At 35.2% G+C, this 26,276-nt stretch overlaps 1 protein-coding gene and 1 pseudogene across 2 annotated transcripts in view; both read left to right on the plus strand.

Moving 5' to 3' along the window:
• The first annotated feature begins 808 nt into the window (after window positions 1–808).
• LOC105553473 lies at window positions 809–2,144 on the plus strand (annotated as a pseudogene). Its single transcript, XR_001008152.1, has one exon. The product of XR_001008152.1 is annotated as an aldose reductase pseudogene (transcript).
• Window positions 2,145–9,115: 6,971 nt separating this feature from the next.
• SOX6 (SRY (sex determining region Y)-box 6) overlaps window positions 9,116–26,276 on the plus strand; it is a 532,017-nt gene continuing 514,856 nt past the window's right edge. The window contains exon 1 of the mRNA XM_011999550.1: window positions 9,116–9,189. The gene's annotated coding sequence lies outside the window, so the exon portion shown is untranslated. The remainder of the gene's footprint in view (window positions 9,190–26,276) is intronic.

Raw genomic sequence — 26,276 nt, forward strand, 5'->3', positions numbered from 1 at the left:
TTCACCTTAAACGACCCTCCCACCTTGGCCTCCCAAAGTGCTGGGATAACACGTGTGAATCACTGCACCTGGCCCTCATTTTTTTTTTTTTTTTTTGTGTAGACACTCTTTTTATACTGACCACTTTGTTCATAGATAGCACTTATTGAATTATTCTTTCAGGAGAACAGTAAAGTGTTGGCAGTTGTAAAAATGTGTCAAATTTATGCAATTCTATCTCTGATTTACAATTCAGCTACACATGTTGGCAGAGGTGAACTGGTGGGCCTAAGGAAATGCAACAATAATTCCCCCTCTCTTCACCCTGAAATACCTTGATCCTGACCATATAATTTATTAAAGTAGGTTTAGTGTATGTTACATTAAAGTGTAAAGGTATTCTTCCTAGTGGATGTGGATAGTATAAAGTTGTAGAATCTTAGAGTGGTAGTGACTTTAGAGGAGAACTGATACAGCAGTTCCTGAATACCAGTCTCCATCTAGGCCAACTGTAACAGTCACCTGCAGAGCTTTTAAAAAAATGTAAACTCCTGGTCCACTCAAGGAGATTTTGGTTTAGGAAGTCTGGAGTGGGGCCCAGAAATTTGAACTTTATAAAAGATTTTTAGGTGATTATATAATCAGCTAAGTTTTGGTACAACTTTAAACTCTGTAAGAATTCTTTTTACAACATTCTTGGTAAAGAGTCATGCAGTCTCAACTTTGACAACTTCTATTTGATGAGGCAACTTATTTCATTGCTTTAAAAGATTTATCTTGGACTGAACTAGGCACAGTTCTGGGTGGGAGTCTGGGGAGTGCAGCAGCCATGGCCAGCCACCTCGTGCTCAACAACGGTACCAGGATGCTCATCCTGGGCTGGGCACCTGGAAGCCCCCTCCATGCCAAGTGACTGAGGCTGTGAAGGTGGCCATCGATATTGGGCACTGCCACCTCGACTGTGCCCATGTGTGCCAGAATGAAAATGAGGTGGAGGTGGCCATTCAGGAGAAGCTCAGGGAGCAGGTGGTGAAGTGTAAGGAGCTCTTCGTTGTCAGTAAGTTGTGGTGCATGTGCCATGAGAAGGGCCTGGTGAAAGGAGCCTGCCAGAAGACGCTCAGTGGCCTGAAGCTGGACCACCTGGACCTTTACCTTATTCACTGGCCAACTGGCTTTAAGCCTGGGAAGGATGAATCAGGCAGTGTGGTTCCCAGTGACACCAACATTCTGGACACATGGGCAGTCATGGAAGAGCTGGTGGATGAAGGGCTAGTGAAAGCTATTGGCATCTCCAACTTCAACCATTTCCAGGTGGAGAGGATCTTAAACAAACCTGACTTAAAGGATAAGCCTGTGGTTAACCAGATTGAGTGCCACCCGTACTTCACTCAGGAGAAGTTAATCCAGTACTGCCAGCCCAAAGGCATTGTGGCGACTGCCTACAGCCCCCTCGGCTCTCCTGACAGGCCCTGGGCCAAGCCCGAGGACCCTTCCCTCCTGGAGGATCCCAGGATCAAGGCGATCGCAGCCAAGCACAATAAAACTACAGCCCAGGTCCTGATCCGGTTCCCCATGCAGAGGAACTTGGTGGTGATCCCCAAATCTGTGACACCAGAACGCATTGCTGAGAACGTTAAGGTCTTTAACTTTGAACTGAGCACCCAGGATGTGACCACCTCACTCAGCTACAACAGGAACTGGAGGATCTGTGCCTTGGTGAGCTGTGCTTGCCACAAGGATTACCCCTTCCATGAAGAGTTTTGAAGCTGTGGTTGCCTGCTCATCCCTAAGTGACCTATACCTGTGTTTCCTGCCTCATTTGTTTTCATTGCAAAGGTAGTATGGCCTGTGTCACTCAGCAGTGGGACAGCAAACTGTAGAGTGGCCAGCAAACTGTAGAGTGACCAGCAAGGGTGTGTCCAGCTTGATGTTGGATCTGAAGAGCCCTGTCAGTAGAGTAGAGGTCTCTTCCGGTTTGCTTTGCCCTTCTTTTTGCCCTGCTGGGGAAAGTACAACCTGAATACCCTTTTCTGACCAAAGGGAAGCAAAATCTACCAGGTCAAAATAGTGCAAGTAACAGTTGAGTTTTGACTGCTTGGAACTGTAACCCTTTCAGCAAGACTTCTATTTGCCTCAAATAAAAAGTGCTTTTGTGAGCTTGAAAAAAAAAAAAAGGTTTATCTTGGACTGAACTACAACCTACCACTTTGTAATTTCCAGCCACAAGTATTGTTCTTTCTTTGAGAAGGAGGAAAAAGAAACTAATTTTGATCAGCATTTACTATATTATATTTGCTGTGCTAGGTATCATTGCCTCTTACTGTATGCTTGAAAAAACTAAGGTAATTTCCTTGGTTGCAAAATGGAGTATCCGAGTAGATCAGCAGTTATCAAAATGTGGCCTGTGGACACAGGGGATCCCTGAGACCCTTTCAGAGGGTGTGTTGTCAAAACTATTTTCATCATAATGGGAAATTGCTAGTTGCCTTTTTCACTGTATTGACGTTTGCACTGAGTATGCAGAGCAATTTTGCATTAAAACTGCTGGTGCCTTAGCACACATTAAGACAGTGGCACCAAATTATGTTAGTAGTCATTGAATTCTTTATTATTACCACTCATGAAAACAAACAAACAAAAAGCCAGTTTCACTTAAGAGCATTGTAGATGAAACAGTAAAATTATTAATTTTATTAACTCTTGACCCTTCTTTAATACTCTATGTGCTGAAATGGGAAGTATGTATAAGGCACTTACACTACATACCCAAGTATGATGGTTATCTTGAGGAAAATCACTTGTAATTGAGTTGAACTAACTACTTTTTTCAAAGAACACCATTTTTTACTTGAAAGAACAACTAACAAACACACAATGGTTATTTAGACTTAAAAACCTGGCAGAGATATTCTCAAAAATGAACAAAGTGAGCCTGCCTATTTTGAGGAAAGCAAGTGACACTTTTTTGTCAATAAAATTTGAGCTTCCAAGAGCAAGTGAGTAGTTGGGAAAGCTTTTACCCACCACCACAATCATGATTGCTTCCCAATACTTAAAAACCTTTCTGATAAGATTGGGTGGTGATATTAAGAAATGTGGTTTTAACAATATTGCATAATAGAACATGTCAATGTTTTAAACTCAGTGAGCCAGTGTTTCTCAAATGAAGTAATGTATGGTGTTACAAAGTCAGGTATAGCTAAAAGATCCATTTAAAGGTGATTTGATTTTAGAGTAATGGAATACAAAAAGTTTATTGATATTCAGGTTTTAGATTCCATATTGCAATTAACGTTTGAGAAATGATTACTTGTCAAATTTTGATGTAATATAAAAGAATAGCCACAATTATTTGAAAAGGCTATTAAAACATTCTGCCTCTTTCTATCTGTGTGAAAATGGATACTTTTCATGTACTTCCACCAAACCAACATATCACAACAGATTGAATGCAGTAGCACCTGTGATAATCTAGCTGTCTTTTTCTAAACCGGACATTTAAGAGATTTGCAAAAATGTAAAGCAATGCTAGTTTTCTCTCTCTTTTTTTTTTTTGGAAATTATGCTTATATTTCATAAAATATAATACTATGTAATAGGTTCATTATTGTTATTTAAAATAACTATTTAAAAAATTTAAAGTTTAGTTTCTAATATAGTAAGTATTGATAAATGTAACAATAGCTCTTTGGGACCCTCAATACTTTTTAGGACTGTAAGAGAGTCCTGAGACCTAAGAGTTTGATAACGACTGGACTCCATGATCTCCAAGTTCATTCCAACCACCATCATTGAACATGCAACCATTCTATTGTAACATGGTTTCCATAAAGTTTCCCAGCCATTCTCCTCTGAATGCTTTGCCAATGTCCCTTCTAAGTGGTGGCCCTCAATACCAAAATAATATTGAAGAGATATAGGTTGAGCAACATAGAATACATGAATAAGCTATTATGAGGTGGCTTCAATAATAACTACCTTTGGAGATCTTTAAGAATAGGAGAAATTCCTATTTCTTTAAGGAAGCAAGTTCTTCCAGAACAGCAGAGTGGTGGACTAGGTAGCATCTTAAATTGTCTTCCTTGATACCTCACAAATACTCTAACCTTTTGCATTAGGAGACACAATTTTCTATTCAGTATTGTGATGTTTTTAATTATTAACATCTCCATTTTAAAAAAATACTGGACATTAGCTTAATGTCAGTTCTACTGAAAGTCAAATTTTACATTTTATTATTTATAGTTAATTCAAATTCTGCATAATTTAATATGATTATTAAGGAAAAAGAAAACTAAGCATTATGTAGTTCAAGAAACATGGGTTTAATCTAGTAAAGCCGTAAGCAAAAAAAGTGATAATAACAGTGAAGAATTGAAATTTTTAAATTGATAGAGCTTTGGAGGAAATAGCAATAGTTTTAATGCAACAATCACATCTCCTGGAAAACCCACTTCAATTTGCATACAGGATATTTTTAATGTGTAATTTTTATTTTGATATATGAAAGACCAGGCATTGATATTTTCCTAAAAGTTAGTTGAGAGAATCAATGCTTTGAAGACAGTTGTTTTAATTCAGTGGCTTACTATGTATAATATTAGTAAAATCAATGCATCAATAAATTTAAAAAATTATTTAATTCTTGACTTCAGTTTTAATCATGCAATGCTACAATTTAATGTAAAAGCAGACAAAATTTGTTACAGGTGTTTTGGAAGCACTTTAGTACTTTAAATAATACCTCAGAATCACTGAATCTCAGGGCTGTAAGGTCATTTAGTACAACCACCCATTTGATACTTGAACTTTCTTGCTAACTCAAATAATAAAAAGAAGGTAAGGGGAGGGGGGTTACTAAAAACAGAAGTGGGTTTGGCTTAAAGACAGGCTTTAGGCAGGATTTAAAAATGTAGCTTGAAAGCTTTTAAAGTCTAATTATACAGGGAGGTGGCAATGTTTTTATTTGCTATTTACCTTTGATCTATTACCTATTTTTGGTAGAGTGGGACAAGCTTTTGTGAAAATGTTTATGGTTTCTTCATTTGATGTTAAGGTACTCATTTGAAGTTGCCCTGTAATTTTGAGGGTTTTTAAAACTAATATTAATATTTGGCTTTTGCCCCCAGACTAATAGCAAGTTATCCTAGATCTGGGTGATTTCTTTTGAATCTCTAAGTGATGTACTGGATTTAGAAATAGCTTCCTCATTTTGGCACACATTAGACATGCTAAGTATAAAAAATCTAAATAATATCAAACCATAAGAATAAGAAAGTAAAAATAACCTATGACACCCTGCCCAATGTTAATATTTTTGTTAAATTATATTTTGTGAAACTTATACATGCATATATATTTGATTTTCACATAAATATTTGATATTCTATAAATTGGTGGGCTTTTATTATACACATATTTTTTATTCAACAATGTATTGTGGCAATCTTTTTTGTCAATAAATATAGATTTATATAATGATTTTTAATAATTACAGGGTAGTGTTATATGTTTGTAGCACAATTTACTTATTCAATCAATTCCTAATTCTGGCTATTATAAAAAACTGTAGTGAACATACATATTAAATGTGTGTATCTTTTATCATATTTATAATGAGCTCCTTAAGATAATTTTTGAAAGTAGCATTGAAATCTCAAAGGATATGGACAGTAAAAGTTTTAAAACTTATTATAAAACTGCCATTCAGACAAGTCATACATTTATAATCCCATCAATAGTACATGAAAGTGCTTATTTTTCCACACTCTCACCAATACCAGTTTTTGTCCAGTTTATAAAATGTTTTGCCAATATTATGAGTGAAAATATTTTATTTACATTTATTTGGCTATTTGGGAGATTATACACATTTTCATATTATTGGACATTTGCATTTCTTCATTTGTACACTTCTTCTTTGTATCCCTTGTTTTTTTTTTTTTTTTGAGACAGAGTCTCGCTCTGTCACCCAGGTTGGAGTGCAGTAATGCAATCTCGGCTCACTGCAACCTCCGCCTCCCAGGTTCAAGTGATTCTCATGTCTCAGTCTCCTGCTGTCTCTTATACACATCTAGATGTGTATAAGAGATGGGATTACAGGTGTGCACCACCACGCCTGGCTAATTTTTGTATTTTTAGTAGAAACAGGGTTTCGCCATGTTGACCAGGTTGGTATCAAACTCCTGGCCTCAAGTGACCTGCCTGCCTCGGCCTCCCAAAGTGTTGGGATTACAGGCATGAGCCACTGCGCTTGGCCCCTTGTGCATTATTATATTGAAGTATATGTAGTAATGCATTTTTTATTTAGTACATTAAGAATATGTTAAAGACTTGCTGACTAAATATTATGGAGCAAATTACCACTATGGTCAGATGTGTAATAGACTATGACCCAGCTCAGATTATTGATTGTTTGAAATCCTTGATGGGAAAGGCCTTTTTTTTTTTAATTTAAAATTTTTGTGTTCTTACTGTCCAGTGTGATCTTTAACCCATGATCACTCTCTGCTGAATGTATAAATGAGCAAATAGAGAACTGGAACAATCCATGGGTGATTACGTGTTCTGAGGATTCGTTTTACCAAACAGATTGAGATTTTCCAGAACACATAATGATTTGCTCTGGCATTTCCTTCTCTATCTTTTCACATTTGTGCTGCCCTCAGGACCATAGTGACTGCTTTTATTTTTGGAAATGTCTTTTTAAGATAAACTTTCCTAGTTCTTAAAAAAGTACCTATTTCAATTGTGTGTGTATTATTCTTAACTCTTTGCCTCTCATAAAATGTTGCTTGTTTAGCCTTCAGTTATCTGCCTGCAGAAGTATGCATTAAAGTCATTTTAAAAATTATATAGTAATGAACTCTTTGACCATAGGAACTTATTTTTTTAAATTCTTTGCTCTAAACTTCACCAATAGTGCAAATCAGTTGATAATGAGATTCACAGTTGCTTTAAACATATGTAGCAGGACTGCACTGATATGATGAATAAGATTTATTGACTTTGTATTGGTGTATGTGAAAATATTATTTGTTTTAAATGTCTGGAATCTGACTTGTTCCAAAATTAAAAATATTTCTAGAGTTAGAGATCTTAATTCAAGATAGCTCATTGATTAAAAAATTAAATCTACCCTAACCGCAATATTTTCTGGTCGCATTTTCTTTTAGCTCCCCATCCTTTATGTGGAAGTGAAGGGATAGGATGTATCATGTATCTTGCATAATTCCAATTAATGCTTTTAAAAAAGTATTTGCCAGAAAAGCAAGGTGTGGTATTTTAAAATGTATAAGTACTAAAACTTCTTTTGGATTCTCTAGAATTTAGACTTTTGGATATACAGCATTTTGCTATAAAATTTATTTAGTGGGTAACTTCTTTATAAGGAAATTATAATTTATAATTCAGCAGGGGATGGCATGTGAGGATGGTTTGAATCAGAACCAGTACTCTTTGATGGTTTTGGATAATATACACAGTGTGTCCAGGTAGGCTTGTCTGGTGTCCCAGATAAAATTACTCTCCCAGATCCCTAAACAGCAGAAGCAATGAGGAAGAAAAGGGTATAATGCCAAAAATTAATAACAGAGCTACATCCCCCTGGCCAGACTGTCCTGTACTTCTTGCACTGTGGAAATAGGCATTACAGAATTGCTGGAAACTGGTGAAACTAGAGTGGGGAAGCCCTGAGGCACCATTTCCTACAAGGACAAGAAGGTCTAGTGAAGAAGTCTAATGGGTATATTAGCTGTTGATGCTTAAAGCTGTTCAAATGCCCACACCTTTGTCATCTATTAATCTTTAAAAAAATTAAAACAATTTTTTTAGAGATGGGGTCTCACCATGTTGCCTAGGCTGGTCTTGAACTCCTGGACTCAAGCAAACCACTTGCCTCAGCCTCCCAAAGTATTGGGATTACAGGTGTGAGCCACTGCACCTGGCTCTATTATCTATCAATCTTGACTAGAAAATAGAATAAATTACCTGATCATTTAGGTAAAGCATATTTTAGGGGTTGGAGAGGGCTGAGTTAGATATTTATTTCATATTTCATCTTAATTTCAGATGCTATACCTAATCTGTTAAGGTCATTTGTGCTATAATTGCAAAGTTGGGTGCAGTGGTTCCTACAAATGATGTTGATCAAGATGCATTGTTTTTCAGAAGGATTTTATTTAAATCTAGTTAGCTGTAACTAACCTAGATATTTGCTGGCTATATTTAAAAACTGCAGATTGAATCAAACCAGTCCCTAGAGCCTAGGAAAGTTCCTGACCTAAATTAGGAACCCAAGCTCTATTATTATTTTTTGATGACTACTACTCATAGCCATGCTCACATTTTTGAAAGAATACAGCCTCTGTAACAAAGTTTCTTTGTTTTAATGGAGCTAAAAATATGCTGTATTTAGACCAAACAATAAAAATAAACTACCAAACTACCTTCTAATGCATGGGGGTCCTGGATAGAGGAAATCATAGGCATTTAGAGGCATAAAATGACTCTTTGTATGTTAAAAATTTGTATAAGGCTAGCTCTGTGTGTTTGAGTTGCATCTGTTACTTCTTCAGTGAGAATAAAGTATATGTGAGCAAAAGAATTTTGAATTGAATTATGGCTTATACAGAATGCATCATATATAATAGCCTAAGCATCTTATGGGTTCCACACCTAGGTAGAACAAACACTTCATTCTTTCTTATTAATTCTACCTACAAGATATTCCTGTCAGACACATTTAAGATATTCTCTGTGAAGCTAATTCATTTCAACTTGCAGACATATATTAAATGTTTTTCAAATATAAATTATAAGCCTATTTCTTTCTTTCTTTCTCTTAAAAATTTTTTCCCTTTTATTCTTACTTATTTGTACTTTTAACACCTACTTTATTACCAATTTTTTTTTAAAAGAGCAATATTGGATGGAGATCTGGCATTCTTAGATGTAGAACAATGAAATAATTGTTTCTTTTGGCATTATCATTTTGGAAAAAGTTATTAGAGTAGATGGGGATAACTACATGAGTTAAAAATTGTATGATTTGTAGCCAGAATGTATACTTCTTTCATAAAGCATATAAATGCAATTTACTTACCCTTTTTAATTTCATTTTCTATTAAATTTTCAGGTCACTTTCATGAATTCAAAGGCAATTTACCAGTGATTTCTGGGTGCTGGGGCTGATATTTTTTGTGCATATTTGTAAGTATTGGTTTATTACTTTTCTCATTGTGCAATGAAACAGTTACAGTTTGTAAACAAGTTCTTAACTCCTAGTATGTGTGATTTTTATTAGTTTTTTTGTGATTGTTTTGTAATTATTATTTTTTGATAAGTGTTTTCTTGGGAGGAGCATACAAAAAAGTACCAGCTGGTAAAAAAGCCTCAATTTATTGTAATTTCCAGTGAAGTAACACAATGCAGGGCCCATTATAATAAGCTTAAAGAATAAATATCTTACTCTTTGAGAATAGGGCTCAATTGTAGGAATGAGTTATCTTAAAGAGTCTAGTCTATATACACATGAATAATTTACACTGATAACTTCTGCTAGTCTTCTGGTTGGCTGTACTTGAAAAGTGCTATGTGCCTGTGCCCATAGAAAATATGTGAGACAGTATAGAATTCAAAGAGCTGTTAGCACATGAGGAGATAATGTACAGGTATATCTCGTTTTATTGCACTTTGTTTTATTGTGCTTTGCAGATTTTTAAAAAAACAAATTAGAGGTTTATGGCAACCCTGCATTGAGCAAGTCTATTGGCACCGTTTTTCCAACAGCATGTGCTCACTTCATGTCTCTCTGTTACATTTTCATAATTCTCACAATATTTCAAACTATCTCATTATTATTATGTCTATTATGATGATCTGTAATTAGTGATCTTGATGTTACTATTGTAATTATTATGGGGCCCCACCAAACAAGCCCATATAAGGTGGTGAACTTGTGTGTATTGTGTGTATTCTGATTGTTCCACCAACTGGCTGTTCTTCTATCCCTCTCCTTCTCATTGAGCCACCCTATTCTCTGAGGCACAACAATATTGAGATTGGGCCAGTTAATAACCCTACAATGACCTCTAAGTGTTCAAGTGAAAGGAAGAGCAGCACATTAAAGAATCACACTAAATCAACAGTTACAAATGACTCAACTTTGTGAGGAAGGCATGTTGAAAGCTGAGACAGGTCAAAAGCTAGGCCTCTTGTACCAGTTAGCCAAGTTGTGAATTCAAAGGGAAAGTTCTTGAAGGAAATGCAAAGTGCTACTCCAGTGAATTATGAATGATAAGAAAGCAAAATAGCCTCATTGCTGATATGGAGAAAGTTTGAGTGGTCTGGATAGAAGACCAAATGAGCCAAAACATTCCCTTAAACCAAAGCATAATCCAGAGTAAGGCCTTAACTCTCTTCAATTTTTCTGAAGGCTGAGAGAAGGGAGGAAGCTTCAGAAGAAAGTTTGAAGCTAGCAGAGATTGGTTCACAGGGTTTAAGGAAAATAGCAGTCTCCATAACATAAAAGTAAATGTGACACAGCAAGTGCTGATGGAGAAGCTGCAGCAAGTTATCCAGAAGATCTAGGTAAGACCATTGAGGAAGGTGACTACATCAAACCACAGACTTTCAATGTAGATCAAATAGCCTTATGTGGGAAGAAGATGCTATCTAGGACTTTGATAGCCAGAAAGGAAAGTCAGTGCCTGGCTTCCAAGGACAGGTGGATACTTTTGTTAGAGGCTAATGCGGCTGGTGAATTTAAGTTGAAGCCAATGCTTATTTACCATTCTGAAAATCTTAGGGCCTTTAGGAATTAACTCTGCCTGTGCTCTATAAATGGAATAAGGAAGCCTGAGTGACAGCACACTTGTTTATAGCATGGTTTACTGAGTCTTTTAAGCCCACCGTTGAGACCTACTACTCAGGAAAAAAGATTTCTTTAGAGATGTTATTACTCATTGACAATGCACCTAGCCATCAAGAGCTCAGATGGAGATGTACATGGAGATTATTGTTGTTTTCATGCCTGCTAACTCAGCATCCATTCTGTAGGCCATGGATCAAGGAGTAATTTCAGCTTTCAAGTCTTATTATTTCAGAAGTACATTTTGTAAGGCTGTGGTTGCCATGCATAGTAATTCTGCTAATGGATCTGAGCAACGTAAATTGAAAACTTTATAGGAAGGAGTCACCATTCTAGATACCATTAAGAATGTTTGTGATTCATGGGAGTAAGTAAAAATAGCAATATTAAGAGGAATTTGAAAGAAATTTATTTCAACCCTTATGGATGACTTTGAAGGGATCAAGACTTCATTGGAAGAGGTAACTGCAGATGTGGTAGAATAGCAAGAGAAGTGGAATTAGAAGTAGAATTAGAAGTGGAGCCTAAAGATGTGACTGAATTGCTGCAGTCTCATGATACAACTTTAACAGACGAGGAGTTGCTTCTTCTAAATGAACAAAGAAAGTAGTTTCTTCAGATGGAATCTGCCCTGGTGAAAGATGCTGTAAACATTGTTTAAATGATAACAAAGGATTTAGAATATTACATAAATGTAGTTGATAAAGCAGCAGCAGAGTTTTAGAGTATTGACTCAACTTTGAATGATGTTCTGCTGTAGGTAAAATGCTATCAAATAGCACTGTATACTACAGAAAAATATTTTGTAAAGGAAGAGTCAATGAGGCAAACTTTGTTGTCTTATTTTAAGAAATTGCCACAGTCGCATCACGAGGTCAGGAGTTTGAGGCCAGCCTGGCCAACGTGGTGAAACTCCGTCTCTACTAAAAACACAAAAAATAGCCGGGTGTGGTGGTGTGCACCTGTAGTCCCAGCTACTCGGGAGGCTGAGGCAGAAAAATTGCTTGAACCCAGGAAGTGGAGGTTGCAGTGAGCCGAGATCGTGCCACTGCACTCCAACCTGGGCGACAGAGCAAGACTCCGTCTTGAAAAAATAAAACAAAACAAAACTAAAAAAGAGAAATTGCCACAGCCACCCCAACCTTCAGCAACTACCACCCTGACCAGTTAGCAGCCATCAACATCAAAACAAGAGCCTCCACCCATCAAAAAGATTACATCTCACTGAAGGCTCAAATGATCATTATGACTTTTTAGCAATAAAGTATTTTTAATTAAGGCATATACATTGTTTCTTAGACATCATGCCATTGTACACTTACCAGAGTACAGTATAGTGTCAACATAACTTATACGCACTGGGAAACCAAAATGTTTGCATGATTTGCTTTATCACAATATTTGCTTTATTGCAGTGGTCTGGCCCAAACCTGCAATATCTTCAAGCCATGCCTATACTAAGGCATACTGCTCTTCCCCATCCACAAAACACCATTATATTTTAAATAATATTTTGGAGAACGAAGGTACTTTTCATAAGTAAAGAAGACAAATTTCAAGAAAAAATTGAATGAACTTTAAAGATCTATTAAAGTATTTGAAATTAATCAATATATATTATATAGAAGTGGTACAGAGTATGTGGCAGGTATTAAAAATGTCTGTGTGTATGTAAACCTATATTTAAGTAACTTGCATTTAAAATATATGTGTATGTGTACATTGTTGTAAACTGTTGGTGTTTAAGGGGCTTTTTTACATTTGATAACAGCAAAGACACAGGAAACTTTCTTTGTTAGTTTACTGCTATAAACGGGTTTTAAAGAATATACTCCTAGGAAATTATTTGAAGTAAGTAATGTTATAAATTAGAGTTTAAATGATTCTGTATTTAAGCAGAGCTATTGAAAATTTATTTAATACCAGCTTTACCTTTCTTTTAATAATAGTGTTGATTAGGACAGGCATTTTGAACCAGCTTAAAAAAATAGATATTCATGTTTAATATAGTTTAATACATTTTATGTATTTTAATGCTTTAATAATAAATTGTTATTTTATGACACGGTATCAATTTACATTTTATTATTTTTAGACGTAAGTCTTATGTAAAGCACAAAATTATATAAACTGTGGGGTCATTTAGATTAAACATAAACTTTTAATTTATGTAAGGTATTGTGGTAGGGATTAGGAGGCAAAGAAGATGGAGAAAGAAATATAAAGTATCTTTGAAGGGCTCTTTGTGAAAACAGAGGATTCTAAGGAACTGAACTTATTCTACTGGAAATCTGAGTGAAGGGAAATAATTTTGAGCTGTCCAAATCTTATCTTAGTTGCTTTGTCTCTTTTTTACCTCCTTTCTCTCTTCTTTTATATTATTTAGTCATTCATTCCCTTTAGTAAGTTTTTAGGATGAGTAAAGTTTTTAAAGTGACAAATATAATTACCAGCATTTCAACCAAGATGGCCTTCATTAAAATATAGTTTACATTTCTTATCACCCAAAGACTCTGTTTCCTGAATTCTTCACTTTATTCCCTCCACCAAGACACATTTAGACTAACTTTGAATGGTGGTGATCCAAGTAGCTGAGCACTTCCTTTTGATTTAACAAAGGGAAAGGCTAAAATTAGAAGGAGCACTGTTGATGTAGTTTCTGTATGGTTATTTCTGGAGATCCACGTTTAAAAAAAAAAAAGGCCGGGCACGGTGGCTCACGCCTGTAATCCCAGCACTTTGGGAGGCCGAGGCGGGTGGATCACGAGGTCAGGAGATCGAGACCATCCTGGCTAACACAGTGAAATCCCGTCTCTACTAAAAATACAAAAAATTAGCCGGGCGTGGTGGTGGGCGCCTGTAGTCCCAGCTAATCAGGAGGCTGAGGCAGGAGAATGGCCTCAGCCTCCCCAGTGAACCCGGGAGGTGGAGCTTGCAGTGAGCCGAGATCGCGCCACTGCACTCCAGCCTGGGCGACAGAGCGAGACTCCATCTCAAAAAAAAAAAAAAAAACCCAAAAACTTTTAGTCAGATTTTGTCTGGCCCCTTAGGCAGATGTCATGCTAGTCATACAGGCTTAAAGCAATTATTTTCTGATCTTGAGAATTTACATATGCTTGTTTAGGGCATGGGCTTTGGTGTTTCTTTGGTCAGTGATCTCAGGTTTTCCTAGGGCCGTGTCCTGACTGCAGAACCTTTTGGTTAAAGAAATATAGCCAGATGATACTATGACTAAGATAAGTCAGATGAAATTAACATGGCATCCAAAATTCCTGAGTTTCTACTTCTCTTATTTGTTATGGAAACTGTCCAACCACTTATACTGAAAGATGAGGCATCTAAAACGATAGAAATATTTATCTCGTCAGGCCTGAGAATAGGCAAATGGGTTCAACGACAATGACTTCTTCTATGAACCTTAATTTTCATGTCCTAGAACTGCTTATTTGCTACATGATCTAAGGCAGAAATTTATACCTCATGGCCATAGGAAGGTTTCTTAGTAAGGTGTGCAAGCCCGTCTATGAGATAAGGAAAATGGGATATTGTTTTGCACATCCATAATGAATGGGCTACACCAAGAGTGTGTGAGAACCGATTGGAATCTTACCTACTCAAATCAACTACCCAGGCCAGAAGAGGAAAACAATGGGAAGGAAAATGGCTATCTCTTCAGAAGCTGCATTTTATTCTAGTGGTGTTTTTTTTTTTCCTTAAAAAAATAAAACTTCCTTTTTTTCTTTTCCTGAAGTAGGCATTGTGGAAGATTGCCTTATTTTGCATGTTCTTATCTCACATTTGATTTTTTAAATCTCTAATGAAAAATAATTATGTAATTCGGACCATTTAATTTTACCAGAGCAGTAAATGATGGGTTAAAGAAAAAACAAACAAACAGAAAAACAGACATAGTTTATTAGCTACCCTGCTTTTTCAGGTTACCCAAATCTTTTTGGTAATTTGATAATGAATTCCTGTAAAAAAATTCTATCTTGGCTCATGGTCTCTAATAGCAATCTTTTTCCTGAGGTCTCTGACAAGGATTTTATTGTGTGGTACAAAAAGTGATTATTGCCTAACTCTAGGCTTGAGGCAATAATAATACCAACAGAATATTAAGATAGTATAACACTTGATTCTGCAGACATTTAATTGACTGAATTTCACAAAAACTCTGTGGGATGAGTAGGAATTGTCTTTATTTTTGCAGAGTAGCAGGATTCAAACCTTGAATTCATGGTATAAATTTAGTGCTCCTTTCACAACACCGTGCTGTCCCCTTTCAGAGAGAATTTCAGCTCTCTTTTGTTTTTGATCACTATCTCAGTCTTCACTTGGTTGCTGTATAAATATTTTTGAAATTTTGAGGTAGATTAAGTCAGGGAGGATATTGTAGGGACGTTTTTACCACTTACTTCATTTCCTCAGGTTCCTGGACCATTTGGTCCTCCCTGATATTTTCCTACTCCTCTATTCCAAAACTGCCACATGTCATGCTTCAGCTGAAAGTTTTTGAATTACATAGATTTTTAGGAAACAAACAAACAAAAATCACAAAATCATGTCTTTGTGGCATTTTAAAATGGAAAGAAATCTGTTTAAAATTGAGCATAGCCCAGACCAAAGATCCCTCAGTGAGAACATCTGTGATTTTAAGGACAAGTAGGTCTAAGTGCGTTATCTTTAAAAAATATTATTCCAGGCTAATCTTGACATAGAGCAGGTAAATAAAAAAGATGAGCTGTGAAAATCCACAAATAGGGCTTGAATGCCATTTTCCATGACAACGGGAGCTGCCCCATGAAAGCATTAATGCTGGGAATGTAAGGAATTTAAAATTGTGCCTTCTCAGTTTTACAGTTGTATGCTCATGTTAATTAGAGATATACTGACATTTGAAGTATCTACATTAATACACACAGCTACTATACATTTGTGAACTGTGGCCAGAAATCTACTTTAATTGAAAGGAGTTTGCTAATCTGTATGTGTATACCCATTACATTTTAAGCTTTTAAATTTTATATACTAGGGCCCTTAGATACTTGTTCTTTCTGCCCTGTCTACTTTCTGTTTCTAATTTATACCTGAAAGGACAGCCTGGCCTATTTTTAATCTCTTAGTGGTGTTTTGGAGCTGTATTGATGGAATTTTGAGAAAATAATATTTTTAATAGTGCTTTTTATTTGCTGTAGTTTTGAATCTTTTTTTCCCTCTCTGACTTTCTAAATTACTGTTTTTTCTTGCAAACCTTTAAAATGGCCTGCCACCAAAATAAGGTAGGATTTAGGTTTATGAAATTTGCTTCACTGACTCTATTTAAGGACAAAAAAGCTACTCTTTATCGTCACATTATGGTTTTAGTCAGAAAAGCGCAATGTTAGAGACATTAATGGAATAAACAGTGAAAAGGAATTCTGGTTTTTCCAGTATAGCTGAGTTTTATCTTTCAGTCTTCATGTCAAGCCATGTGTCTTAATTTTTGATTTGCAAATAGGTTCACAATAGCTTGATGACTTTTTGAGGTCATTTTTAACCCTAGAATTTTTGCTTTGTCTGTCTTACATTTAAAGGAAGATCTTACATCTATTTTTTGCAAGCTTGTATTTCTTAAGAATCTGTCAGAATTTTTAACCTAATTGTTTTGTGTTTGTTGTCTAATGAAACTCCCGCACTTACTTTTTGGACCAGTCCCTGAATATTACACAAGGCCAGTTAGAAAGAGGCTTCATTTTTGTAGCACCAGAACAAACTGCTCTAAAAAGTTTGTTAATACTCTGGCCTTGTTTCATTAAACCATTTTACTGGCACTATTAAACCACTGAGACCTGGGACCATTAAAATTTACTCAGTTACCATTATTATTATTATTATTATTATGGCCTATTTTACACTTTATTACTTTTTTTTCACTGTACCAAGTTCCTCTGTTCTTTATTCTTTCATGTTGCTTACTACATATTGTGCCACCACAGCACATTTGGTAATTTCAAGTTAATTGCTCAATTATCAGTGATAGTCATGAAGCATTTGAAACATGCACGGTGGAAGATTTTCAAAATTTCAAAATAAGTTGGTGTGTCATAATCTTAAATGTGAAACATGCCAATATCTGCAGGCATAAAAATACACAGCCTGAGCTAGGCATTTCAGGAAGGCAAAAACCTACTCTTAAAATCAGGGCTTTTGTCTGGCACTGAAGTGTTTCATCTTCGCTAATTTCAAACAACATGTCTAAATTTGATCTTGGTTTACTTTTCAACTCTAAAAATTTGGTCGTAGTTTATAAAAGAAAATGGAAGTAAAACTGTATTGATTCTGTCTGAATGTTTTACCATGACCTCATAATCCTGTATTCACCGTAAAGTGGAATTGGTGTGAGGTGGATCCATGTTGGATGCCAATCAAGAAAGCTGACTTATTAAAGAAGCAGAACTCATAAGGCAATCCTCTAGTCAGAGGACAGTGTTACAGTGAAGATTGTATATTGATGATTTATTGATACTGAAAAACAAACCCACAAAAACAATGACACTTTGAGGACTTACTCTGAATCCTACACACTAGTATTCTCAGATGCCTTCAAAACAACTTACACATTATAGCAAAATAATTATTGTAACTCTTTTGGCAACTAGGCAAACTATCATTAAATTTTTGCATTAGTATTCAGTTTAGGGTTTTCTCTAAAGTAATATAGTGCCAACAGCTCTTTTTTTTAGATGTTATTATAGTTCTTTCACATTTTTGTAGTACTGTAGTAAAGTTGAATTTACTGGACACATTTGAAGGTGGAGTAGAGTTCCTCAAGAGTCAACATTAAAGTGATTCAGTGCCCGATGGAGAAAAATTCTTTTTAACTTGAGATTGGAAACAATGTGGTGGTTGGGGGCAATTTTCTAAGAGCTGCTAATAAATTTGAATATTTCCCTAAAAAGCTGCTCTCTGAACTTGTTTTTAACCAAGAAGAGAAGCTTAATCATCTTCCAGTATTCTTACATAGCTTTCATTAATATTGAAAGTAACTAAGTGCATATAGAGAAGGGGAAATAAAACCATTATTTAAGCTTAGTGGTGGTCTCACGTATAAAGAAGTGAAGAAGTGTCAATAAATACACTAATTGGGCATAGCTGGCTTTTTTGTTGTTATTTAACCTTTAGCATGTCTTTTTTTTTTTAACTTTTAAGTTCAGGGGTACATGTGCAGGTTTGTTACATAGGTAAACTTGTGTCATGAGGGTTTTTTGTACAGATTATTTCATCCTCCAGGTATTAAGCCAAGTACCCATCAGTTAGTTTTTCTGGTCCTCTCCCTTCTCCCACTTTCCACCTTCTGATAAGCCCCAGTGTGTGTTGTTCCCCTCTATGTGTCCATGTGTTCTCATCACTTAGCTCCCACTTATAAGTAAGAGTATGTGGTATTTGGTTTTCTGTTTCTGCATTAGTTTGCCAATAATAATGACCTCCAGCTCCATCCATGTCCTGCAAAGGACATGATGTCATTCTTTTTATGGCTGCATAGTATTCTATAGAGTGTATATACCACATTTTATTTATTCAGTCTATCATTGATAGTCATTTAGGTTGATTTCTTGTCCTTGCTATTGTGAATAGTGCTGCAATTAATATATGCATGCATGTGTCTTTATAACAGAATGACTTACATTCCTTTGGGTATATACCCAGTAATGGGGTTGCTGGGTTGCATGGTATTTCTGTCTTTAGGTCTTTGAGGAATCGTCACACTGTCTTCCACAATGGTTGAACTAATTTACACTCCTCAAACAGTGTATAAGCATTCCTTTTTTCTCCACAATGTTACCAGCATCTGTTATTTTTTTACTTTTTAGTAATAGCCATTCTTACTGATATAAGATGGTATCCCATTGTGGTTTTGATTTGCGTTTCTCTAATGATCAGTGATGTTGAACTTTTTTTCATATGATTGTTGGCCACATGTACGTTTTCTTTTGAGAAGTGTCTGTTCACGTCCTTTGCCCACTTTTTCATGGTGTTGTTTTTTTCTTGTAATTTTGTTTAAGTTCCTAATAGATGTTGGGTATTAGACCTTTATCAGATGTATAGTTTTCAAAAATCTTCCCCCATACTGTAGATTGTCTGTTTACTCTGTCAATAGTTTCTTTTGTTGCACAGAAGCTCTTTAATTAGATCACATTTGTCAATTTTTGCTTTTATTTTATAGCAGTGGTCTATAAGATGTAAAATATAGTCTGTCTATAATTCAGGAAAAAGTGAAGTCATTGATTACTCAGGTTTTTAGATAGAAATATTTTAGTAACTATTCAGTTTATAAAGATTGAATAATAAATGAAATGTGTCACTCTCAGCTTATAGTTTTATCTCAAGTTCATATTTTATGTTGTTTTGGAATATTGGTAAAAATGATTATAATTTCACCAAATTTTTGCTAGCTCCAAAGCATAAAAATGTGAGTTAAAGATTGCCAATAAAAGGTAAAGCATTTTGTGTATTCTCTCTCTCTCTTTGAGTATGACTTACATATTTATTGCTGGAGGTATTCAAAGACGTGAGGCAATGACAGTATAAAAAGAATAATTTCCAAATCATCACCTTTCATAGATAACTGGAAAAAGATAATATTCTTAGTGTTTAATTATTCAAAAAAGTTTGTTCATGTAATGTAATGCTTGTTATTATTATTATTTGCTTAGCACCATAGGCTTGACACAGTGCTTACAAGAGAAGAAAAGATGGTCTCTACCCCCAGGACTTAAAACTTGTTATGTTACTAGAGAGTTTATGTAGGTGGAGTTTTCTTTGGATACAAACTGTACTGGAGTTAGCTCTTTCTCTTTCTTTTCAGCTCACACAGTTTGATATAAACTTAAGTGAATGAATTCATTAATAAAAGCAGATTTTCTATTTTTATTTCACCTCTGGGCTATTTTATACCTTTGGAGCACACAAGCACAACAAAAGGTATGTTTTACAGTTAATTATTTTTCCCTTTTTGAATCCTGACATCATAGATAATTAAGCAACAGCATTAATGGAACCTAAGTCTCCACTCCTATAAGTGCCTACGTTGGGCAGAATATAGATTCTTTCTTTCCTTAAAGCTAAGGCAGGCTGGTGACAAGCCTATCACTTAGTTTTAATTACTGCCACTAGTATTCTGATGTTTCACTGAACAAAATGAAGAAATCCAGATGTATTATTTCTCCATTATTATATATATTGTAGAATCAGTAATCAGAATGGATTGTTTTAAGGGTGAGATTGATCTCACATATTTTGATATCTGATATAGTAGTAAGTGTGTGCTCATTGGATGACTGACAGTTTTAAGGGATTAAAACATTCTGAGCTTTGTCCTGGCAGAGGCAGTATGTGGAAGCCACTAATTATGTTGACTCTGTGACTAGTTAGAGTTTTTCCCTGGAATTGTAGTCACAAGACAGATTACTAAATGGCAATATCTGGGAGACATGAAAAATGTGGGTATAAACAAGAGAGTTGAGTGTCAGAAAACTTTGAGGGCCTTGGAGCTTTTTGAGACAATATGGTTGAACAAATGGAGAAAATATCTGTTCCTCCTACTTCATTGCAGTAATTAAGAAGAGGAGAAAAAGGCAGAGTGATAAGTTAAACAGTAAATGATTGAAATAAGAGATTTTTTGTAGAATCACAAAATGGATTTTATGACTTTTTTAAGATGTGGAAATACTGCTTGGATCAGACAATACCAATGTAAAAGGAGTTCTACAGTTTTCCCCCCTAATTTATGTAAAGTTTATTTATTTCAACTCAGTGCCCTCTAAGTACAACTTTAGGAATTTTAGGAAATGTATGTCTACTTGATAAAAACCAATGAGAACAATTTTGCTTTCTCTGGGTAAAGGTTAATATAGATGTGTATGAAAATAATCATCTATGTATTACACTCTGATATTGTATATCAGAGACCTTTAGAAAGTTCTCATTCATTGTAACTATGACCAAGAAGCGTGTTTATATCTGATAGATCAAATAATCATGTGAATTAGGTTTATAATGTGGTATATGATGTTTTTAGTTTTGGGGGTTGGGAATCTCTTTGGAATCACTTTTCTGACAAGTAACTTACAGTGTAATGAATCTTCTTTCTCCTTATTTTCCCCTTCCCCTTCCTTTTCCTTTCTCCTCTCTCTTGTGTCCTTCCTTTTTTTTCATTTAGAAAGAGATTGTTTCTAATTAGTCTGTATGCTATGTGCTGAGTTGTGTGATAGTACCTAAGACATGTATCTTAAATTGTATGCAGGGTCACCGTTTTGATTAAGAACTGAAAAGTACTGATTGGGCTTCTTATATAAACTAAAGGCACTCTAGTCCACTTTGGGCAATCAAAGAAACTAAGGAACTGTTGGAATTAGTTTTACTATTTTGGGGTGATGAAGATAGGATAATTAGAAAGAAATTATAGTCTTTATTGGCCCAGCAGTTTACTGAACTTGAATTAGGATTTGTGAAATTTTAAGGCTTATTGAATATTTGCTCTCTAAGAACAGAATAGAGAAATAATCATGATCTTAAAAGGAGAATTTTACATTTTTTAGAAAGATCTCTTACAGTAAGATATCCTATATAACCATACAGTTATAACCATCAGGGATGTCCCTAGGTGTGTTCTCTGGCATTTCTTCCATACATAATGAGTTCATCTCAATTGTAGATGTTGGTCATTTGTTATGTGTAATTTAACTTAGGGATAAAAGGGATAAATATCCAATTGAACTAAAAAGATAACATTTATAAATTATCTCAAGGATACTACACAAAAGATGAAGCTCAAATATGCCTGAAAGAAGGTTATGGATTGATTGAAGTTATGGTTATGTATAAGACTGTTAGAATGGCAAGCTGTGAAGCAATTTGAAATATCTAGAGGGAACAGCCTGCAACTCTCCCACAACAGAAACTAACAGTGCTCCAACACTTCCCAGTTTCTGTGGTGGGGGAGGAATGGGAGAGAATAGACAGTCAAGGGTCTATACTTGGCACAGAGAAGTTAACAAAAAACAGTTGCTGCTTGTGTTAAGAACCTGTATGTTCTAGATATAGTGCTAAGCACTTATGTGTTGTTTTTAATCCTTTCAACACTATTGTAAGATAGCTTCCTCCCCTGCAATACCCAGTTATTTTCTCTAAATTCCGATTTCTTTTCTGCCTCCTTATCACTTAAAATGATTGGTATTATCATATATTTGTATATTTAGTTAATGTGTAGTCTCTACACTAGTTTAAAAGCTCTGTCAGGGAAGAGACCATGACTGTTTTGTTCAAACTTGTATGTGGAGTTTCTAGCACAGTGCCTGATGTATAGTATGTTCCCAATAAATGTTTGTTGAAAGAATGAGTAAATGAACAAAAAATATATGAAGACAAGGAAGGAATGAATGAAAGGCAGAGCTAGAATTTAAACAGTTGATTTGAGTTTGAAACCAATTTGTTCCATTCCAGTATACCAGCAGGGTTTTATTTCATTTAGAATATTCTCTATTACAAATTTATCTGATAAAATTTTCATAGTTTGAGCTGTTTCAGAGCACCATAGACATTTGGCCTCAGAAGTGTTATATCTTAGTCTGAGGCTGAATGCCATGAAAAAGCCCTGCCTAATCCTTTTCTCATCCTGTGGGAATATTGCAACCGTCTTTTGGTGGTAGTTCTCTCTAGAAATACAGATGTCAGAGCCTGGATTTTAGGTTTCTGTTTCTCCTACTCAAAGAGTATGCACTTCTCTCCCTCATTCTCTGCAACTGACCCTTAATTTAGGTCCTTGGGCTGCTAAGTTGACTTTCAATAATGGACAGAGTGATTGTTGCCTTCCCTGCTGAGTTTTTTCCTGGAGGAGGGGTGTATCACTGTGGGAGGAGTTGGGCTCAGCCAAAGGAACTCTTAGCCTGGCAGGTGTCTGGCACTGGGGCTTGGTTTGGTCTTTTAGCAGGGACCCCAGTTGTGCTGCTTAATTTTTTTCATGTTATTAATAAATATAATTGAGAGGAATTGTTTTGTTTTTGCATAATGCTTTTGACCATTTTCATGTCTTTTTATTCCTTATGCCATCTTAAAAAAACTTTACTGTGCCTTTCCATTCTGCTTTCCAGGAAAGGAGGAAACATAAGCATGATGAGAGTAAACACTGTGGATATGATTAGGTCAAACAGGAAGTGGCTATCTCCCAGATATATTGAATAGATACTTATTTAAATCTTGAAGTCAACTTAAAGTGTTCTATATAAACTCCCAAGACAGTACCAGAAACAGATGTGAAGGAATAACTATCTTTGCCTGGACCAAATTGCAATATTGAAGCTTCGGGCATATGGTAATTTATTGTTTGAAGCAGTCTGGCCTGCTTGGAAGTTAATAGCATAGTGAGAAGTGTTCTGACCCCATTAGGATCTTCATTCTGGATGGTATAACCAGTGGTTAATCTAATTTCCATCTTGATCTCTGAAAGCTATTTAAAGATGTGGTTATCTGTTTTCCCAGTTAAGACAAATTCTTTTTTGGTAGCAAATGTTTTCTTCCAAGAATAATGCTTTGCACCTATTGGAAACTAATTCAGCTCCACGAGTGTATACTAATTACTGACTTTTTTCAAAGCACAGCATTAGATGCTGCATTGGAAACAAATGCAAATATATTACACAAAGTCCCTGCCCTCAAGAACCTTAGAGTCTAGACGTAATTATTAAACTCTCTTATTCCTTTTTTTGTGTGTCCCTAGTGTCTAAGTGAACCAATGCATGGCTCAAAGAAGGAAAATGTTAATTAAATTGCATTTATTATTGCAGAGGAGATACACAGAGGAGAGGAGATGGAATTTCCTATGCAGAATATGTTAAATGCCTTAATAGAGTTAAAAATACTACTCTAGGAGTTTCAAAAAATTTAAGATATATCTCTTTAAGAGGGAGTACATTAAGAAATGACTTTTTGATATTCTTTAAAAGTTGGGTGGAATTTTGTCAGTGGAATAGGAGATGAAGAAAGGAGCATCCTGCTAGTGAGGGGACTAGCACAAGTGTGGGGAATATGGGGCAGACGAATGGAAGCACATAGTATGGGATAGGAAACAATAAGTTCAGATGGATTGAGGTATAGGTATGTATAGGCTAGAAAATTTAGTGTGATCATATCATCGTGATCCGTAAGGCTAAGCTAAGGCATTTGGTAGATCATAGGGGACCATCGCAACCAAATAGTCCAATAGTATGCCAAGAGCTTCACTTTTGAAAAATTAATTAAGTGAATAGTTAGTAGAGTCGATTAGAGGGAAAAAAAAGACAAGCTACAGAAGCAGCTTGTGAGGACTACTGCAGAATTTCAGGTAAAAGGTAAAAGATTTAAACAAGTGATGAATAAGACTGGTAAGACTATATGTTATGGGAAGCATAAGGGAAAGGAATCAAAATGACTCTTATTGCTTTCTTCTTGTTCATCACAGTATTGAATTTTTGAAAAGTCAGAGGGAAATGATTGTACTAAATATCTCTTGTCAATGTGCAAGTCCATTTCCATCTCATTAATTAGATCCTCATTGAAAATTAACATTTTTTTTTCTTCCCATGGAAGACTATGCAAAAGATACATTTTTAAAGGAACGAGGATATCCTTAAAGATATAACTGCCTTGAGGATTTAGAGGCATAACATAAATACAAAAGATATTAAGACTAGGACCTAAAGTGCGTAGGCAGGGCCTTGTTGATTTCAGAGACATAAGGTAAAACTTAGCTACCATGAATCTGAGAAAAGTGAAGATACTTGAGATTATGGCATTTTCATCAGGTGGCTCTCACATAGGGATTAGTGCATGGCATCTGTGAAGAATAGAACAGGTGCACATGGAGTTTGGTTACTTTTAAAACTCTCTCAGATAACGTGATGACTATGACTCCCTGGTTATATTGCCACATTCTGTCCTTGTCCACAGGAGATATAGTTGCAGCAAATATTATGCTTAAGATGCAGGCTCTCTTCTACTTGTCCTTTTCAAGATGAGGGAATAGTGCAGGAAAACATATTCATAAGTGAGAAAAGACTTATTGAAATAAAAATTTAAAAATAGACTAAAAAAACCCACAATAAACTCAAAGTGAACCTGTTGGGGATCCTTGTCATTCATATTACCTTATCATTCATACTAACACTAACACTCACTCGTTCATTCACTCTATAAGAATATGAACTCAGAGATCTTCTATGAGGTGGGATTCAAAATAGAAAAGGAAGAATTAGTCCTCAGGAGTTTATAATCAGTTTGTGAGTGGAGATAAAATATATGTATATGAAAAAGAGGAACAAAGGTTACTGATACAAAACCTAGTCATTTGTCCTTGGGAAACTCATTTTATATTTCTGAAAAAATTTTATTCCAGTAGGTATAGTAATTTCAGATGGACTTTTTGGTTGTCCAATATTTTAAATATATTGATTGATTCATAGTCTTTTAGTTTGCATTATTTTCAAAAATCAGTCCACTGTAATTCTTATATATGTTCCTTTATATGTAATATGCCATTTTCCTCTGGCTGCTTTTTTCCCCCCCCTTTATCATTGGTTTTAGGCAATTCGATCATCATGTACTTTGGTGTAGTTTTCTTAATGTTTCTTGAGATTGAGGTTATTTGAGATGCTTGGATCTGTGGGTTTGTGGTTTTCATTATATCTGGAAAATTTTCAGCCATTGTTTCTTAAAAATTTTTGTTCATATCCCTTCATATTATACATGTATATTATGCAGCTTGAAATTGTCCTACAACTCACTGCAACTCCCTGATTTTCTGTTCATTTTTTTCATCTTTTTCACCCCACACTTTGTTTTGTTCTAGATTGTTTCTATTTGTAAGTCTTCAAGTTCACTTATCTTTGTCCCGCAGTGTCTAATCTGCTTTTAATTCTACCCAGTGAACTCTTCATCTCAGATAATCTGTTTTCATCTTTATAAATTCAATTTGAATCTTTAAAAATATATTCTATTTCTTTGCTTAATATATTTAGTCTTTCTTTCAGCTCCATGAACAAATGAAATGAAAGTATCATAGCTGTTTTAATATCCTTGTCCACTAGTTTTATCATCTATGTCATTTCTGGAACAGTTTCAATTGATTGATTTTTCTTCATGAGTTGTATTTTGTTTGTGTGGCTTCTTGGTATGGCTGGTAAATTTTTATTTGTTACCAGAGACTGTAAATTTTACTATTTTAAGTGCTCAATATTTTTGTATTTCTATAAATATTTTTGAACTTTTTTTTGGTATGCAGTTAAAGTGGAAATAGTTTGATTCTTGCTTTTATACTCTGTCATGCTTTCAATGCTTGCTTTTTTTTTAAAATTTATTTATTATTATTATACTTTAAGTTGTAGGGTTCATGTGCATAACGTGCAGGTTTGTTACA

Source organism: Mandrillus leucophaeus, unplaced genomic scaffold (assembly GCF_000951045.1).
Source record: "Mandrillus leucophaeus isolate KB7577 unplaced genomic scaffold, Mleu.le_1.0 Scaffold599, whole genome shotgun sequence".
Lineage (NCBI taxonomy): Eukaryota > Metazoa > Chordata > Mammalia > Primates > Cercopithecidae > Mandrillus > Mandrillus leucophaeus.